A 13,237-nucleotide genomic window follows, 5' to 3' on the forward strand; every position below is an offset into this window, starting at 1 on the left:
TTTCTTCTTCCCCTATATGTATATGCATCATATGATGTGAGTGTACCCTACAGGAAGTAGTGTAAGAACATATGAGATGGATGCCGTACACAAACATAAACCCTTTTGAATTGTTAGTTCCTGACTGTTAGTGAACAAAAGCACCTGGCCTACTCATGTCAGTGAACAAAAAAGAGGGAGCCACACATTGGATGTCATCAGTGATGTGATGAATGAGATTTGTGAATCGCATCTTTGATGTCATGGGTGTTAGTCCTTGCAGTGCACACTGGTGGTGCAAGCTATGGTTGCTTAGCTTACCATAACTTGCAAATTTCAGGGGGTTTTCGGTTTTACCTGTAACCATAACGTCCCTGTAACAACGTTTTTCCATTGAATTGCATAGGTTATTTAGCAGTGCAACTTAACCATAATGTCCCTTTAACAAAGTGCTTTAATTGAATTTCATAGGTTTTTATTAGTACATCGTAAACATAACGTCCCTTTAACAAACTTTTTGCACTGAATTTAGTAGGTTTTTACCACAAAGCCATTACGTTGCGTAGATATGCTATACAGCATAGGAAATTGGTGATGCCATGCCAAGGAGCACAGTAACTGCAAACTGTACATGTGAGCGCATATAGCAGCTACCATTCCAACTACTGGAAACAACATTAGTTGTCTTACATAGTGCTCCCATTCATCAGAGTGAATATGCATGTATGAATAGCACCATGTACGTAGATCGCAAAGAGAATGAAGTAAGGTAAGTGCGCAAACTATGCACTTGTGAAACAAACAGACCAAAGGCATACACTATGCACCATAATGAACAGCACCAGAACAGGCAGGCACGTATGCGTCCAGCAATGTTACCATACTGCTGCTACACATGCAAACAAAGAAAAAATAGTACAGTAAGGAATGCAAAGTATTGACAGCAAAACCTAACTCCAATGTGGTAACTACACTGAAGTGTCTCCTAATAATGGCTAATTTCTGCAGTGTGGCACAATACAAAACCATGGTATGTGTCTTTTGTTTCGCAATAATGCCAAACACCATAGAATAGCTGGATGAGAACGTGCCTCTTCCCTAAATAAGTATTGCAAGTAATTGCATAGGCCAGCAGCACAGTCTAAAAAGAAATGTATGTAACGGATATTGCGTTATGTACACTTCACACATATGCTTGTATGTAAGAAGATATACTTTACATTGAACAAATACATCAAAAGAGCCACCCCTTCTGCATCAGCATGTAGCCATACAAAATGTAAGAGGCACTGTGAAAAGAAACGTAAGCAGCCAGTATGTAAAAATGGAGCTCTTGGTAATCAATTACTAGAACCCTTGCCCTATTCAAAAACTGCCAATGTTTCTTATGAAATAAACGTGTACATGTAAACTGTTGGTGAATGTGTAAATATTTGTAAGGTTGGTGCTGCAATGCATTGTGACTCTGTAGCGCAAAGTGCTGCCCCAGATGCTGCAGGTAAGCAAAATGGAAGTGTCCTACTCACAATGCATATGGCCGGCATATGTTCAATCGCAATGGAAGTAGCCATACGACTACAAAACTGGCCTCATGTATGTATCTTCCCATTTCCTTTGTAATTAGTCGTGGCACCGGACATCTGTCAGTTGCACACCTATATGTATGCGTATGTCATGCTCTGTCTCCTGGTAATGCCTCACTTACAGCACGCCTGCCGATTCATGCCACACACTACCTCATTTCAAAGAGTGCTACGGCCTATGGATATCGTGTTGCAAAGCTACCGATTTATGACTGCGTCACGCCTTGGTGGCTGGGGCCCATTGGGAGCAGCGAGCAGGGTGCTCGAGTGTAAAGTGGGTGTGTTAAATGAGCCATTGCCTTGATGGACGAGCTACTTGTCGTGCCATGACATATAAAATTGACACACCGTATCTGCACGAAGCAACGTGAAGTTACGTAGCAAGTTCCTCACTACGGTTTGCGCAAGTACATAAAATATTACACTACACATTTAACAATCAGTAGTGAGTCTGGAAATGTAAACGCTGTTGCTGCTTACTAAATCCCAGACAGATACATGTAAGCACAGCTGAGTAAAAAGGCAAAATGTTCGCATCTCAAACATTAACAGTGCTGCTTAGAAAAGTATAGTGGCGGCGTGCCGCGGCCTGAACAATTGTCTTGTACTGCTTCCTGATGAAACTGTGTGTCTCCTAATGAAAAGCATAGCTATGTGGTAAAATGTAGTGATCTCCATAAATGCTACAGATACCAGTAATGGCATACCATCAAACGAGGGACGTTTTGCTTGAATGCACAGATTCCTATATCAAATTACGTACAAATAGCAGTTGTGTGCCATAATATATGGCATACATGATGCTGCAGAGCAGTAAGTGCAATAACAAATTGAAGGTGGTCAGTGGCGTAACACAAAATGTGGGGGGCCCCCTGCAAGCCATGCTGAGTGCCCCCCCCCAACTCGGCAACAAATCACTGGTCGCACCTCACTCTGGTCCGGCATAGATTATCACGCTTGCGCAATATGCTCAAACGTGCCTTCGAAGAGATATGCGGCACACTGCACTAGGAGAAAGATATACATATCTGTTTTAATGCGATATACAGCCCACTTTCTGAGAGAAATTGGCTAAAAAGCCAGAGTGTTTGCAATTGTTTTGTAGGGTTACACCAATCCAATAGATGCAAGTCACCAACAGTGCACAGGAATATTAATGTTTTGCTATTAAGAATGCCATGCCTCAATGAAAACATGTCCAACTGGCTGCACAATGTAGACCATTGTAGACATGTAATAACGTTACAGTAAAGCATGCCAGGCCACATTTAGACATACCTAGACTGGTTGCACCAAAATTCCAATCGAAGCAATTACACTCATAAAGAAGATAACACACATTCAAGCCTGTGGCCTCCAACAACACGGCCAAACTCTTTAAAATCTGCAAGTAACTGGTCAATCCTGTTGCAGTCTATACCTCTCCTGTTCCCTCCCAGGCCCTCTGTATGGCTCTGTAATCTCACTTCTCCGCTAAAACTCAGGACATCCTGTCCTCCATCTCCTCTTCTTCTCCCTGACCCCCTTAGGCCATCTCTACCTCTCTTTCTCCTTTCTCCTCGTTCTCTCAGACAACATCTGACAAGGTTTCTAGACAAGTCTGATCTATGGAAGTGTCACCAAAACAGGTGCTCCCCTGCTCCTTCAGAACCATCAAGGACCATATTGACACCCTTGCTCTAGCCTTGGCCGATTTCTGTAATCACTCTTTCGCCACTGAAACATTCCACTCTCCCCTTAAGCAGTCCCTTATGCACCCACTCCTTAAGAAGCCATCTGCCGATCCTGCCTGCCCGGCAAACTATCGCCCAATCTCCATCACCCCTTTCCTGGGCAAACTGTTAGAAAAGCTGGCCATCTCCCAGCTTACTCTCCACACGGAATCTGTTGGTTGTCTCCATGACCTTCAGTCTGACTTCAGAGCTGCCAGAGTCATGGAAACTGCTCTCCTGAACACCCGTGAAGATCTGCTCTCTAACCTTGATTCCAGCATTCCTTCTGTCCTCATCCTCCTTGATCTTTCCTCTGCTTTCGGCACAGTCAACCACTCCATCCTGATCAATCCTGACCAATCGACTCCATGAGAACCTGGGCATCACGGATCAGTCCCTTGATTGGCTGACCTCCTTCCTCTTGTACAGCCCCTCCCAGGTCCAATTTGGTCCCTTTCTCTCTGCTACATCCTCACACCCTGGTATTTTAACCTCTACTTGGCCCCTATGGCCCACCTGATCTCTACCTTCTCCTCTAACTTTCAGTGTTATGCGGATGACACTCTGCTTTCCTTCAGGCTCCCCTCACACACTTCTCCTGACTGTCTATCCGTGATTCAGGATTGTTGTGCCTCCAACAATCTCTGCCTTGATGTCAGTAAGATGGAGATCCTGCTCATTTGAACTTCTGCACCTGCTTTCCCTCTCTCACTCTAGCCGCCCGCCTTGGGCCCTCTTCCTTCGCCTTCCTGTGTGGCAAACAACCTTGGTGTCATCTTTGACTCCACTCTCTCTTTCTCACCTCACATCTCAGATGTTGCCAAGAAGTCCCACTACCAGCTGCTCCTCGTCAAAGGGACTCTTCCCTTTCTCACTTTCCCCCAGAAGCTCACTGTCTCCAGAGCCCTGGTTCTTTCTATGCTGGACTACAGCAACAGCCACTTTCTCAATCTGCCTTCCTCTACAGTCCACCCTCTGCAACTAATCCAGAACAGGACTACGTGACTTATCCTTGGCCTCAAGCCCAGGGATCGTATTTCTCCAGCCCTGAAATCTCTTCACTGGCCCGAACTTGCTGCAAGGATAAAGTTCAAGACCCTATGCATTGTCCACAAGGCTTTCTGGGCATGGGGCCCGCACTACATCCAACGCTCTTTTCCAAAATATCTTCCTTCTCGAGCCCTTGGCTCAACTACCTACAACTCTCTTAGGGTTAGACGCTTCTCCAAGCAGAGAGTGGGGGGTAGATCTCTCTCCTCTGCAGGTGCCTCCCTCTGGAATTGCCTTCCTGCCCCTCTCAAACTTGAGCCGGACTACCTGAAGGTCTGGAAGCAGCTCAAAACTTTCCTCTTCTCCTCTGCTTTCTCTCTATCCCTCCCCTGCTGGCCTACCTGACCTACCTGTCTGCTGTACCAACTGGTTGCTTGGCTACCCTCAGAGTCTCACTGAGTCCAGGCTCTTTCTTGATCAGTCACCCTTGCACTGCCTCTGGGCCTACCACACCCTTAGGGACTGTAACTGTAACCCTACAGTCCCTTGTTCTCCTTGCACTACCCAGAGCCCCGCTGACCTGGCTGCACTTACTCAGAGCATTGATGCCCTGTTTTTCCCTCACCTCTCCCTTGCAGTTCCCCCCTCCCTTTCCCCTTGCACTTCTCGTTCTCGCACTTGCACAATCTGAATGACACAAAGCCTAGTAAGATTGTTTGTCTTGTTCTCCTCTATCTTCCCCCACTTGTCTTGTCGTGCCTAGAATCACTTGTGTACAGGCGCATATAAATGACTTAGATCACAGATGCCCAGAAAAATATACAATGCTGCAGTAAGAAACAGCTAGATTGGCAGCACACAAATGGCAGTCTAGCCAGGTAATTCACTTAGCAGGACTGCTTTATCAGAAATGCCCAGTTATAAAACAAAGTCATACCAATCTGAGGAATGACTAGACTGGCTGCACCAAAATGCCTCTCTAGCCACTAATACCACATATCATGCCTGCTTAGCCTGGACATGGACAGCCATTATGATTTGTTGCACAATCCTGCCCCCCCCACACATCCCCTCTCCCTCCCAACCCTACCCCAACCTCCAAAATCAGCTCCTGGGCCCAGAATTACCTTCACATCCCTCTTCTTTGTCCCAGAGCTTACTTATGAGGCTGTTTGCCTCATAGATAGGTACTGGCATGAGGAAGAGTGGGACTAGGAGTAATGAAGATTACAGGTAGCTAAGTCAGGCATTACCTCCATGTACCTCTACCTCATCCAAGGCCTTGTGTATGAGGCAGAGTGCCTTACACACAAGTACTGTCTCATACACACTGGGACGAGGAAGAATAGGGCTAGGAGTAATGAGTAATCAAGGCATTAAACACAAGTATTGGTGCAACACCATTGAGTTGACTGGGATTCAGCACTCCACCCCCCAGAAATGTTGGGCTATGTTGACTCGACCTGACTGTCCTTCAGAGCAGTTTACAGACAGAACAAGACACCAATGTTAAATGGCACCAGGGTTTTGCTGTTAACAAGAGCACAGCAATTACTAACATAAAGCATTTCACTGTTAGTACCTGCATTCAAATGCCACATTTTTAGGCAATTGAAATTGTGATGTGGGTTTAATACTTGCATGCCAGTGGAGTATTTGGAAGGGTAGAGAGGGAACAGGAGTCCATAAGTGGGTGCTTTCAACCTTAAAGGAGAGAGTTAACTGCTTGTAACATTGAAGCTGCACTAGAATAGTCTCATTAAAATGCATAGAGAAATGAGATGCCCCCAAACAAATAAGTTTGCCCCTCCCCCACCGCCAATGAAGTTGGCGCCTCTCCTAACATTTGAAGTGTTAGCCCCCCGAAATGTAGGTTTTGTTGCGCCATTGAACGCAAGCACACACACCGTTCACCATATACACACACGCATACCCAGCCGTCCATACATTTGTGCATTCTTTCACCATACGGGCACACCCAGGCACCCAACCACACATTTAAGTGTGCACCCTTTCACCATACACTCACACACTCAGCCACCTATACATTTAAGTGTGCACCCTTTCACCATACAGGCACACTGAGACAGCCACCCGTACATTAAAGTGTGCACCCTTTCACCATACACTCACACAGGCAGCCACCTATACATTTAAGTGTGCTTCCTTTCACCATACACTCACACACGTCATGGGGTTGAGGGCAGCCTTAATACTTCAAAAAGAAATTGGGCCTCATTACAACTATGCCGGTCTGGAAACAACGGTGTCAGTAAGTTTACCGGCACCGTTGTTTCCGGACCAGCATATTACAGGTCTGCCTGCCATAGCCACTGTGCCGGCAGGTCAGACCTGCTGGGCAGAACGGCACCCACCCGCAGAGTTTTCACTGAAGCACCGGCACCGTTATTAACGGTCCCGGTGCTTCTGTGGTCCCCATTCCCATAGAGTCCGACGGAAATGGGGACTTACCATTTACTGGCACCTGACTTCCCGGACCACCGGGGTTGTAATCCTCCGGTGTTACCGGGAAGTCAGGCACCGGTAAATCATTACGGTCTGGCGGCAACCTGCCGGTAGCACCGGCACGGTTACTGCCAAACCCGTAATGAGGCCCATTGTTTCTTTTTGAAGTCACTCTGACTTCAAAAAGAAATCATTTCCGTTAAGGACCGAACCATAACGGAAATAATTTCTTTTGTGAATGCAGACTGACTTCAAAAATAAACTATTTCTTTTTGAAGTCATAGGGCTCCACCCACCCCATGACATGGAGGCCTCCAGCCTATGGTATTCCATGCCATGGGGAGGGCTGTGCCCTCAGACTTCAAAAAGAAAGTTTCTTTTTGTAGACAATCCACCTTCATAAGGAAATCATTTCTGTTACAGAAATCATTTCTTTATGAAAGCAGAGTAAATTCAAAAAGAAAAAAAAATATTATTTTTGAAAAAAGAATATTTTTCTTTTTTTTCCTGCAGTGGGGCCCCTTCCCAGGACATGTGTTGGCGGGGCCCCCACACTGCAGGGGCTGTGGGGGCCCCTGTTACGCCAGTGAAGTTGGTGAGACATTCACACATATGCCAGTCGCATTGCACAAGCTATGTAGGACTAGTGCATGACACGTTCCACATATACATTAGCTGTTCTTTTGTACTGTTGATAGCAACCAGTAGAGTGGGCCTTACTTCACATGCAAGATGAAAGGAACACAGTGCGTATTTGGACCGAGTGCAGTGGACGGCTTTCATTTGCAATGCGTGTTGAAGTCCCTGGCCACCCTTTGTAGTAGTAATTGCAATTACCTGCTAATAACATCATATACAGTGCATTAATAATCCGTTGGTGACTAATTTGCAAATGTTACGCTTTCAACAAATTCTTACTCACACGGCACCCAGAACCATTATTCCACAATGTGGTTGCGTGCACAGAACCATTTCCGTTCGCACCATTGTGCAATTGGACCATATGTGCACGTGGAATCCCGGAAGTAACAGGGTTTCTGCGTACTTTTAGTTCTGTGGGCAAATACGGCGGAATACAATTGAAGCAGTACACCGGATTTCATATGTAGTGGTGGCTGTAAAAACAGACGGGCAAGGTTTTGTTTTTGTACCTGCTTTTAGGGGAAAACTCTGTGCTTTCTATAGAGATTTTTATATTAGTACACTATACCCATTCTTAAAATAAGCTCCTCAAAGTATCCAGTACATGCAACTACAAAACACAATTACCATTATTGGACAAAGAAATGCCATTGTCATGGAATAAGGCCGCATTTTTTAAAACAATGTTCTGTAAAAGCATGTAGCAGAGGCTCTTTGTTAGGGAGAATTCTCATAAATGGCTGATTCCCCTTAGCTAATGAGTCCCTCAGCAGCTTTGCTGGATTTCTAGGGTTTATTTATTTCACCTGGTAAGAATATGAGCCTTTCTCCCACTTTTACATGTGTTTATTTGAGTATATTTCTACTTTTTGTCAGATCTTGGGCAATGGAGCCTCACCTACTCCACAGCATCATTTTTTCATGTGCGTTACACAGCACCTTTAGTGCAGTGACACAGGGTTGTCTTTGAGACTTCCCACTGACTCCATTTTCTGGGGCTGACTACTGTCTCCCAGAAAAGATAAAGTTGCCATTAACTTTATAATAGTCACTGTAAACCACAGACCCAGTACAGCCCATTTTACGTGGGGTACTGGGAAGGGTTACTTCTTAGCCCTTTTTGTCTGTGTCTCTTGGAGTATTGTTTCGCACCCTTTACATCAAGACTTGGCTGGTGGCAGTGGTAACTACCCTATTTTTCATACCGCGGTTATCTTAAATGACCATGGTATTGTTTTAGGCTATTATATTAGCCTCAAACATAAACCCGCTTGACATATATATTTTATTACGGTTCCGGCTGGGTTTATTCGCCATTTCTTTTTGTAAATGTCTTTCTTGTGTTTTACTCTGCGCGCCAAACCAGGTTTGGTCCCTTTGTTTGCCGTCTTTTCGAGGGCTTCTACACAGAAGCCCTCCTTAAGGCACCTGAAAGTCTGGGTAGGCAGGATGTGAGGGAGGAGTTTTAGGACCCCTGCCATGGGTTCCCTTGCCAACCCAAGTCGCACTCCTGTTTGATTGGCTGGGTTACTGTAGTTGCCAGGACAGCCACCCTGCTGTGTGATTGACAGCCAGGCTGTGTGAATGGGGGAAAACTGCATAAAAAGCAGGTCTCTGGGACTGGATAGGCAGAGTTGCCACTGGAATGAAGGAACCAATGAGGAGCTGATGGAAGAGGACCCCTACAACGACTGAACCGCCTGGTGAAGCCCTGCTGCAGGTCCGAATCTGCAGAATCCGACGACAGAGAAGATCCTCCAGGAAAATTCTTCCCTTGAGCTGGTGGGACCAACCAGTGCGCCCAAACTGCAAGCCAGGTCGAATTTGCCCCTCCTCTGGTCGAATTCGCTGTACAGATCTACAGTGGGCTGGATAACCAGGAAGGTCGGATCCTGCTTGGGTTTTAAGGAGCGCACCTTTTATTTGTTGCTTTGCTCTGCTGCCGGTTTCTTCCCTGGGTAGCGCAGCACCATCCAGTCTTCCTACTTCTTGTCAGTCCGACCGTCGCTTCACGAACAGTGAGCCTGCAGGGACTACCAGGAACGTCCGCCTCAGCTACAGTTTCTTCTCCGTTTTAAGGTACTGTGCAAATCCCGTTGTTAGTTTCGTTCAACCGCGGTGAAAGTGTTTGAAATCTTTCTCCAATCTGAGGGCTTGTCCTTCTCTTCTCTTTGAGCGAACTTTTCTGCCAACCAACCTCGTCCGGAATCCGTGGCACAAATTTACCGCAAACTACCCTGAACCGTGTGATCTTGAGCAAAAGACTTTTGACCTAGTGACTTTGGCCCTAAGCCTTTTTACCTGATTCTATCACTGTAGTTTCTCTTGTTCAATTGCCCTGAGTACTTACCTGTAGGTGTGGTTCAATTTCTATTAACTTTGTCTTTCCCTCCCTTTTAAAGTTGCTGGAGTGCCATTTTGCTCCCACTTCATTTGGTGAGCTTAACTTGTCTGGAACTTATTGGGAGTTGTGTGGTGTATTAAGAGTGTGATTTTTAGACTGCTAATAGTAGTGAAATGTTATACAACCGAAGAGTAAAATAAATGTATATTCTTTTACTTAAAAACCTTGAGACAGTATTTGCTTGAATCATAGTAATTGCTGTCCTTTTTGTAACTATTTGATACTGCTCAATTACTCTTGAGATAAGTCTGGCTGCTCAGCCATCACTACCACTTTAACTGTGTAGTACAGGCTTGTACCAAAGGTGAATTTGTACTGTCACTTGTGGTCTTAATTGTGTGTGGTGTTCTCAAAGGGTACTGCCTATAATTCTGCCTAACACTCTTGTGTTGCAAGCTTAACTCTTTATTACTGCACCACAATTAGCAGTGCAAAACAAATAACAAGTGCACCATTTAGTGCAAAGGTAGCTCGCCTTCAACAGTGCAGGGTGATTCCATGAAATACAGACTGTGGAGATGTTTTGCAGTTCATTTGAGAGGAGGCCCAGAAGCTCGACCTGCTCGCTGTCCTCTATCACCTTGGTCTGAGTCGGTGGCGGCTTCACGCTCTTTCTTCCAGGATCTTCTGCCTTTACCCGTGTTCTGGCGGGACTTCAGCATCACGGGAGATCCCAACAGAATGATGTCAATCTTACACAAAAACATTGCAGCATCATACACAAATGTAGAGATGCTTCCATTGCTGATACATCTTCCGTCCTCTCGCAATGAACAAACTGCATTAGAACAGGTGCATACGTTAGCTATTGGAATAGATAAGGAAAAGGTTTTTACTTTTTTCTACACATTTTTCTTTTCCTGGACTCCGCGCATTAGTAAAGTAACGTCTTCAATGCATCTTGGCGATGGTGTAAGAAAAATCCATTGCCAATGTCCGACAAAGTTAGCAGTGCAAAACAGACAAGTGCAGCATTTATTCTAAACTTAGCTCGCCTTGAACAGTGCAGGGTGATGCAATGAAATACATACTGTGGAGTTGTTCTCCGATTCATTGGAGAGGACAGCCGGAAGCTCGACCTGCTCACTGTCCTCTGCCACCTTAGTCTCATTCGGTATGGGCTTCGTGCTCTTTCTTCCCGGCTCTTCGGGGGTTCGGCCGTATTCCGGCAGAACTTCAGCATCACACGACATCCCAACAAAATGATCTGAATCTTGCTGAAAAACATTGCAGTTTCATACCAAAATGTAGACATGCTTCATTGCTTATACATCTTCCGCCCTCTTGCACTGAACAAACTGCATTAGAACAGGTGCATAGTTGTGGTAGAGGAATAGATACTGGAAAGGATTGTCGCTTTTTTTACAGTTTTACTTTTCCTGTACTCTGCGCATTTTTTTGTATTGTTTATAGTTAATTAATTAACTTTTACAATATTATATTTTTTTATACAAAAGGGAAAAGAAAATTCATTTTCATTTTTTAACATATTAAAAACACACTTAAAACACATTTAAAATGACTCATAGTTCAAAAAAGATGAAAATAAATCATATTAATACAAACTCTGTGCAAAGTTGTAGAATCAGGGCCTTCAGAAATGTATAGTAACAATACACAATTGATACAAGATCAACACAAAGTTGTAGATTAATGCAAGGTCATAAATTCAACGCATTCAGGAAATTTACAGTTACAATTCTGATTCTCACTAAACAAGCAGAGAAGATAATTTTCCATTTTAGCTCTTGATTTGTATCTGCTAGAAAGGAGTATAAATTAGCAAAGTGTATTTTCCTCAGTGATACTAGCTGAGAGCAATCCATGATAAGATGTTTAATGGTTTCTTGTTTCACTGGCAAATTACAGAAACAACAGATGTTGTCTACTTTCTTAATTATGCGTCTATTGGCCAGTACTTCCTTTGTTGGCCATAGATTAAATCTTAGACGCATAATTGCCGATCGAACATTCGGAGATGGACTTCTTACTAAATAAGGTGACATAGTTCTGTACTTTTTGTCAATCATACAATTGCCAGCAAAATGTTTATGGGTCAAGCATAACTCTCTAGTATGAATCCAATTGATAGTAAAGATTTGAAGTTTAGCCTTCATCAGATTTTTCACTAGAAGATCAATTGACACATTTGCATTCGTAAGCGTACTATAAATTCCTCGCAGCCGTTTTCTAGCAAATGCATTACTGGACAATAACAGGTAAGATGATAACGTCTTCAAAACAGTAGTAGTGTCATTACACATAAGGCATTTCCTAAAAAGTGCGCATAGGCGCCAATGATATTGAGCAACTAGTGAGATCAAACCCAGTTCATAGCGGATCCATTCTACTGGAACTCCTTGGGGTAGATGTAAAATCTGTCTCCAGAATAATGCTTCCAGTTTATCAAGGATGTCATCATCAACTAATGCCAATGCTTCCATTCCGTATAGCAAAACCGGGGTGCATTTTTGAGTGTAATAGGTCCATGCTGGCATGATTGAGAATTTTCCATACTTTCTCATAATAATTTTTGTTTGAGATATTGTTGTTTGTAATTTTTGTTGCAGTCGTTCTAAATGACTTTGATTGCATTGGCTCATATCGATAGTGATTCCAAATAAACATATTGGCTTACTACATCGATTCTGACGCTTTGTATGCTCCATGCCATTACATTACGGGTCGTTCTTTTTGGAGCATACATGACAATTTTGGTCTTCACCAAATGTATACTTAATTTATTGATCTGGATATACTGCGTGAGAAGAGTTAGTAGGGTTTGTAAGCCTACCGGACTTTTAGAGCAGAGGACTAGGTCATCAGCATAGAGTAATGCTTCTATGGGCCTGCCATCCAATTTCGGGGTGTCTGTTGTTTGATTAACAAATGCTTCTTTAATATCATGGACAAAGAAGCTAAACAATGCTGACGCCAATATACACCCCTGTTTCAACCCTTTTGCAGTTTTAATTGCTGGGGAGAGTAGGCCTTCTGCATTGAGTCTGATCTGTATGGAAGTGTTGGAATGAAATGCAAAGATAATGTCCTTGAGTGTATTCGGACAATCTGCTTTCGATAGTTTGGCCATCAACAGTGATCTGGAGACCGAGTCAAAGGCGGCGTTGAAATCGACAAAAGCCAAGTAAATTGGTAGTTTGCTAGCTCGTGCTTGGCTCTTAATGGCACTTATGCATGTTAAGTTAATAGCGGTGCCCATGCCTGGTACGAACCCCATTTGGTTCGGGTCTTGCCTCAGATGTAATTTGGTCCAATAGTTAAAGTCTCGCAACACAAGTCTAGCGAAGATCTTGCCAGGAGCGTCGAGCAAAGCAATTGGTCTATAATAGCTGGGTTTAGATCGATCACCCTTTTTGAAGATGGGTACAACAATGGAGGTGCGCCATGAATCCGGTATACTTCTGTTATTAATGATATGTCTAAATATTCTGTCAAGAATT

This window comes from Ambystoma mexicanum, chromosome 3p (assembly GCF_040938575.1).
Source record: "Ambystoma mexicanum isolate Mex_15411 chromosome 3p, UKY_AmexF1_1, whole genome shotgun sequence".
NCBI lineage: Eukaryota > Metazoa > Chordata > Amphibia > Caudata > Ambystomatidae > Ambystoma > Ambystoma mexicanum.